The sequence below is a fragment of the Rhinopithecus roxellana genome, chromosome 4 (assembly GCF_007565055.1).
Source record: "Rhinopithecus roxellana isolate Shanxi Qingling chromosome 4, ASM756505v1, whole genome shotgun sequence".
Taxonomy (NCBI): Eukaryota; Metazoa; Chordata; class Mammalia; order Primates; family Cercopithecidae; genus Rhinopithecus; species Rhinopithecus roxellana.
Window position 1 is genome coordinate 98,446,975 of NC_044552.1, and position 7,680 is coordinate 98,454,654.

The 7,680-nt window shown below is 41.2% G+C and overlaps 1 long non-coding RNA gene across 1 annotated transcript in view; it reads right to left on the reverse strand.

The window, feature by feature from the left end:
* The window catches only part of LOC115896805, a 36,876-nt gene extending 35,142 nt beyond the window's left edge, over positions 1-1,734 (reverse strand). The window contains exon 1 of the long non-coding RNA XR_004056686.1: positions 1,009-1,734. This is a non-coding gene — a long non-coding RNA (uncharacterized LOC115896805). The remainder of the gene's footprint in view (positions 1-1,008) is intronic.
* Between the last annotated feature and the right edge of the window lie 5,946 nt (positions 1,735-7,680).

The following is a 7,680-nucleotide window of genomic DNA, read 5'->3' on the forward strand; positions in this document are numbered from 1 at the left end:
GTATGCTGGTAATATTTGGACAAGTGCCATAAATTAATGCATATTGTACTTTCTGAATAGATTTTCTCTAATCATAGCAAAATTTATTTCAAAACCACAATTCTTTGAAGTATTCAGCTATAATAAAATTTAGTTATAAAATTATGTGGCACCACTGAATATCTAAAGGATAATCTGAAGAATGAGTAAGACAAATATTGATAGTAATTTTTAGTATTTTCAAAATGTTTGGGATCATACACTTAAATGAAATCATTTGGGCCGAGCGCGGTGGCTCAAGCCTGTAATCCCAGCACTTTGGGAGGCCGAGACGGGTGGATCACGAGGTCAGGAGTCCTGGCTAACACGGTGAAACCCCATCTCTACTAAAAAATACAAAAAACTAGCCGGGCGAGGTGATGGGCGCCTGTAGTCCCAGCTACTCAGGAGGCTGAGGCAGGAGAATGGCGTGAACCTGGGAGGCAGAGCTTGCAGTGAGCTGAGATCCGGCCACTGCACTCCAGCCTGGGCGACAGAGTGAGACTCCGTCTCAAAAAAAAAAAATCATTTTAAAAACTAGGGGCTGGGCACAGTGGCTCACACCAGTAATCCTAGCACTTTGGGAGGCCAAGGCAGGAGAATTGCTTGAGCCCAGGAGTTTGAGACCAGCCTGGGCAACATAACAAGACCCCTTTATCTATAAAAATAATAATAATAACTAGGTACTATTGTGAAAAATAACTAGGGATTGATTACAGTGTCTTTACTATGTGTTCACAAATTGATTTCTATATTCCCAAACATATTTAATCCTTTGATTTACCTCTGACTAGGTTTGTCATTGTAATCCCTAGGCTGCTTAGGAGGATACCATTTGATTTGATGAAAAAGCTGGAATGATAATAGCTCAAACTCTTGAGCATTTAGTACATGCTTGGCACTGTTCTATATGTTTTAAGTTATTCACTCATGTATTTAACCATCAACACTCTTGTAAGGTAAATATCCTGCAGTTACTTTTGCACCAACCTAATACCACTGCAGACAAGAAAACAGAAGCAGAGAGGCTAAGTTACACACAGCCATAAACTTCGCGTCAGTAGAGTGACTGGGCTTCGAAGTCCTCTTCTTGACTGCCGTTCCCGTGTCTTTTGCAAAGAGAAGTCTTTGACGGGTATATGCTTTATTAAGATCATGCTTAAAAAGAAATGAGAGAACAGAATTAGAAAAAGAAATGACTGTAGCCTTCGATGAAAATTACTTTTGTGACTAAGTGAAAATTGTTTGGCTAGGTATCTTGGAAAATTGTCTTCTGGGAATATCTATATTCTAGGGTTCACTTTTGTCTTAGAATTGTTTCTTGGCCCATTTACGAGAGATACTTTGTTTATTAATAAATGTTTTAATTTTAGACATCTGTGATCAGTTCTTTTAAAGTGACTGTACTTACTTAAGTACTTCCCAAGTTTAGTGCAGGGGTACTACCTACCATTTATTCAGGATCATAGAGGATAAGTTAGGGTCATAGAAAATAAAGACTGCCATGAGAGCTGCTTGCTTGCTTTCTCCCAGGAATAATGCACAAATAATTTCTGTATAGCAGCTGATATTTTTCGGTGTTAACAGATAAAAGGGGAATTTGCTGAAATTTTTATTTGGAGCCTCGGATTTAATTTTATGCCACCGGGCTAATTTATTTTTAAATGTAAATTAATTCCAGTACTCTATTTGTAAAGTTTACTTGAGATCTAACTATTCTAAGACACGCTGTTGCATTACAAATAAGAATTGCTGCTTTTATTTTGATCCCATTGCCAGAGGCAAAATTAGTCAAAATTTAAAGGTATGTAGAAATACTTTTGTAATCCTTCTAAACTACATTAAATTTCTGGCTGACCATGGTGGCTCACACCTGCAATCTCAGCACTTTGGGAGGCTGAGGTGGGCAGATCAACATGGTGAAAGCACGTCTCTACTAAAAAATACAAAAAAAAATTAGCCGGGGATGGTGGCGCATGCTACTCAGGAGGCTGAGGCACGAGAATCTCTTGTACCCAGGAGGTGGAGGTTTCAGAGAGCCGAGATGATGCCACTGTACTCAAGCCTGGGCTACAGAGTAAGACTCTCTCTCTCAAAAAAAGTAATTTATTAGATTTAAAAACTAAACTTGTTTTCCAAAGAAAGAGGGTAGTAGAATATGTAGGGTACTTGTATAGATAGATATATGCTACTTAATGCAGTACAGTCTGGTGCAGGGGATCTTAACGTGGCATAATAGACCCAGAGCTTCAAGTCTAGGCCGTGTAAAGTGAAATGCCAAACTACCGTGTGTGCATGTCTCAAAAGAAAGGTGATGTAGTTTTACACAATTTTGAAACAAGTCCATGACTCCCAAGGGTTTAAGGACCAATGATTCAGTGAGACTTTTACAGATTTTGAAGTCAGAATTCAGTGTGAATTCTACACACATTTACTAGCTATGCAACCTTGGACAAGTTGCCTCACATCTGTGAGCCTCAATTTCTTACCTGTAAAATGTGGATATATTTGCCCCATTGGGTTGTTAGGGTTAAAAAAAAAAAGATGCTTAGCAGAATGCCAAGTACCTGATAGGCATTCAAATATCAATTTCTTCTTTCATTTTTTTATTTAAATATTTAGAAAACATTTCCTATTTCTAAATGTGAATTATGCACCTTAGCATTTAAATCACTCCCTGGATGAAAATAGGGTATTGAGGATACCCTAGGTATATGTTTGGTTCACATAATTCAAAACACCATAACCTACATCTGTTTATAAGCTAGTAAATAGGTTACAAATTAAAATCAAGACTATCTAGGCTGGGTGCGGTGGCTGATGCCTGTAATCCCAGCACTTTGGGAGGCTGTGGGGGAGGGCGGGGGGATAATTTGAGGCCAGGGGTTTGAGACCAGCCTGGCCAACATAGTGAAACCCTGATTCTACCTAAAATACAAAAATTAGCTGGGTGTAGTGGCACACCCTGTAATTGCAGCTACTCAGGAGGCTGAGGCGGGAGAATCACTTGAACCCGGGAGACAGAGGTTGCAGTGAGCTGAGATCGCACCGCTGCACTCCAACCTGGGTGTCTCAAAAAAAAAAAAAAAAAAAAAGTCCGGGTGTAGTGACTGATGCCTGTAATCCCAGCACTTTGGAAGGCTGAGGCGAGCGGATCACTTGAGGTCAGGAGTTCGAGACCAGCATGGCCAACATGGTGAAACTCTGTCTCTACTAAAATTACAAAAATTAGCCAGGCATGGTGGCAGGCACTTGTAATCCCAGACACTCAGGAGACTGAGGCAGGAGAGTCACTTGAACCTGGGAGGCAGAGGCTGCAGTGAGCCAAGATCACTCAACTGCACTCCAGCCTAGGCAACAGAGCAAGACTCTTGTCTCAAAAAAAAAAAAAAAAAAAAAAAATCTTACTGTATGTCAGGTTTCAGGTTCTTTCAGAATATTGGTAGATGAAAGGGTCATTCTCTTCACATGAGAGACTACCTAGCCAGTAATTAATATTTAGTCCTATAACTACATTGCTTGCATGTTCATTACTGTTTAGTTTTGTGTGTGCTAAAGCTTGTAGCCGGGCGTGGTGGCTCAAGCCTGTAATCCCAGCACTTTGGGAGGCTGAGACGGGCGGATCACGAGGTCAGGAGATTGAGACCATCCTGGCTAACACGGTGAAACCCCGTCTCTACTAAAAATACAAAAAACTAGCCGGGCGAGGTGGCGGGCGCCTGTAGTCCCAGCTACTCCGGAGGCTGAGGCAGGAGAATGGCGTAAACCCGGGAGGCGGAGCTTGCAGTGAGCTGAAATCCGGCCACTGCACTCCAGCCCGGGCGACAGAGCAAGACTCCGTCTCAAAAAAAAAAAAAAAAAAAAAAAAAAAGCTTGTGTAGGGTGAGTAGTTCCTCAGAAAATGTGTAATTGAAGCAAGAAGCAAAATTACTACTTCTCTAGGAGTAAAATTCTATTAACCAAATGCATAAGTACTACATGCTTTTTAGAAATTGCTTCATAGAGGTAGATGGAGGGACACGATCCAGAATTCTTAGTATTTGCTTGTGACCACCTGTTTTGTTTTTACACAAGTGTAGTTTATAAGACTGATCACCTGTTATCTAAAGAAACAACTATGGCCAGGCACGGTGGTTCAGGCCTGTAATCCTAGCACTTTGGGAGGCTGAGGTGGGAGGATCACTTGAACTCAGGAGTTTGAGACCAGCCTGGGCAACCTAGTGAGACCTCATCTCAAATAAATAAATAAATAAATAAATAAAACTACATTCCAGTTTTCGTAGCTTACTCCTAATAGTATGGATTTTTTTTAAATGCTGTTAAATTGACTTTAATGTCAACAAAAATCTCAATATAAAATAACCTTCCAAGCCCCAACTGATAGCCTGTTTCTTTTAATAGTAAGAAAACATTAACGGACTTTTGTGGGTTGGGGGAATTACACTTGTGAGGCAGTATCAGATTTATAGTAACAATTTTACTCTGTTAAATATCTTTTCAGAATTGACATAAGCTGTTAACTTGTCAGACTCTTCTGAGCAATGTTATATTTTTAAAATAAGAAGGGGCCAGGCATGGTGGCTCACACCTGTAATCCCAGCACTTTGGGAGATTGAGGCCACAGGATCACTTGCACCCAGGAGTTCAAGACTAGCCTGGGCAACATGTTAAGACCCTGTCTCTGCAACACTTTTTTTTTTTTTTTTTTTGAGACAGAGTCTCACTCTGTCCCCCAAGTTGGAGTGCAGTGGTGCAATCTCAGCTCACTGCAAGCTGCACCTCCTGGGTTCACGCCATCCTCCTGCCTCGGCCTCCCGAATAGCTGGGACTACAGGCGCCCGCCACCACACCCGGCTAGTTTTTTTGTATTTTCAGTAGAGACGGGGTTTCACTGTGTTAGCCAGGATGGTCTCGATCTCCTGACCTCGTTATCTGCCTGCCTCGGCCTCCCAAAGTGTGGGGATTACAGGTGTGAGCCACCGCGCCCAGCCTCTGCAACAAATTTTTAAAAATTAGCGAAGTGTAGTGGCGCATGCCTATAGTCCAGTCCTACTCAGGAGGCTGACGTGAGAGGATCACTTGAGCCCAGGAGGTCGAGGCTGCAATGAGCGGTGTTTGCACGACTGCACTCCAGCCTAGGTGACAGAGCGAGACCCTGTCTCAAAAAAATAAATAAATAAATAAATAAATAAATAAATAAAAGGAATGTTACTCAAATTTATCTGAACACTGAAGTATTTACATAATTTTTTTTTTTAGATCGAGTTTCGCTCTGTCGCCAGGTTGGAGTGCAGTAGCGCAATCTCGGCTTACTGCAACCTCCACTTCCCGGGTTCAAGCGATTCTCCTGCCTCAGCCTCCCGAGTAGCTGGGACTACAGGCGTGTGCGACACGCCTAGCTAATTTTTGTAGTTTTAGTAGAGACGAGGTTTCACCATGTTGGCCAGGATGGTCTTGATCTCTTTACCTCGTGATCTGCCCTCCTCGGCCTCCCAAAGTGTTGGGATAACAGGCATGAGCCACCACACCTGGTAAAATATATATATTTATATAATTTCATAGGACTATTAGAAAAAAAATCTTTAAACATTCATTGTCAGTAAACGTTAAAATTTTGGCCTTAAAATGTTAAACGTAGCTGAATTTAAAATATTAATATTCTAGTTAGGATGTTCATTACAGTTTTTAATGGATATAGTCATAGATCACTTAATGACAGGATACATTCTGAGAAACATATCGTTAGGCGATTCTGTTGTGCAAACATAGAGTGTACTTACACAAATCTAGATGGTATGTATATTTAAATATATTTTTTCATACAGAAATTCAAATGTCCCAGCACTGATACTGAATACCAGTAATGGGGATGCTTCCGCGACTTGATCTGCAGTGCCACATTAAGTGCCACGTATCAGGTTTCTATATATGCTCCATTATAATCTCATGGGACCACCATCATATATGTGGTCCATTGTTGACCTGAATGTTGTTAGGCAGTGCATGACTATATAAATTCTAGCAATTTTTGATATTGTTTTATACTTTATAATTTCTTACTCATATGTCCTATTAAATAGGATTTTTAAAAATACCACTTAAAAACATGGATGAAAATTTTGTATTCTAAAGTACAAATAGTCCTTTATACAAAGCTCTGAGCTGCCTGTCAGTGGTCAAATATAATTGATACTCATTTGGGTTTTTGTGACCACACCTTGTCACACTCATTTGGGCTTTTGTGACCACACCTTGTCCACCCTTTATTTTGACCAAAAGATTGTAGTTTCAGTGTCTATCATAGAAAGTGGAACTACATTACTTAAGGAATAATTTCTTTTTTTTTTTTTTTTTTTTTTTTGAGACGGAGTCTCGCTCTGTCACCCAGGCTGGAGTGCTGTGGCCGGATCTCAGCTCACTGCAAGCTCTGCCTCCCAGGTTCACGCCATTCTCCTGCCTCAGCCTCCCGGGTGGCTGGGACTACAGGCACCGCCACCTTGCCCGGCTAGTTTTTTTTTTTTTTTGTAGTTTTTAGTAGAGATGGGGTTTCACCGTGTTAGCCAGGATGGTCTTGATCTCCTGACCTCGTGGATCCGCCCGTCTCGGCCTCCCAAAGTGCTGGGATTATAGGCTTGAGCCACCCCGCCCGGCCAAGGAATAATTTCAAACAATGCTTTTAGCATCTCATTTACTTCACTGGTGTTAACTCAGCATGAAAGGCTTTAAAAGGCAGGAACCGGTGAAATGTTAAGAGTTGCATGCTGCCTTACACTCTACTCCCTAGTCACTTCAGTGCTAAGTAACCCTCAGTCAGCCCCTTTCTTTTCTGGGGACATGCATCTTTTATTTATTTATTTATTTATTTATTTATTTATTTATTTATTTATTTATTTTTTGAGACAGGGTTTTGCTGTGTTGCCCAGACTGGAGTGTGGTGGCTCTTCGCAGGCATGATCCCGTTACTGATCAGCACGGGAGTTTTGACCTCCTTGTTTCCAATCTGGGCCAGTTCACCCCTCATTACTAAACCTGGTGGTCCCCCTTCCCAGGAGGCCACCATGTTGATGCTGAACTTAGTGTGGACCCCCAACTGGCATAGCATAGTACAGCCCAGAACTCTTGGACTCAAGCCATCCTCCTGCCTCAGCTTCCCAAGTAGTTGGGACTATAGGCACGCACCACCATGCCTGGTGACACGCATCATAAACACATTTCCTTTCACTGCTTGCAGTTTGTTATTCCATTTGCATTTCTTTAACTCTCTTCTCAAACCATGGACAGTTAATAAATCCCTTTCAGAATCTTTGTAGAGATGGAGAGTCTCACCATGTTGCCAGGTCTCGAATGCCGGCCTCAAGTGATCCTACTGTCTAGGCCTCCTGAAGTGCTGTAATTACAAGCATGAGCCACCAAACCAAGCCCTTTTCAGAATCTTTATAATCCCCACTTACCTCTGTATCCTTCTCTAATTATTCTTCAAGTATTAACATTTATGTCACCATTAACATTAAATGTTATCTGTCACATTTCCTAACTAAGCCAGTGCTTAAATACGTTATGGTTTCTCTAATCTTTCAGCTCTTACTTACAATGGCCTTGGTGTTTCTGTCATTAACTAGAGTTCTGTTTTTTTAGATGTTATAACCAATTAACCAACCTACT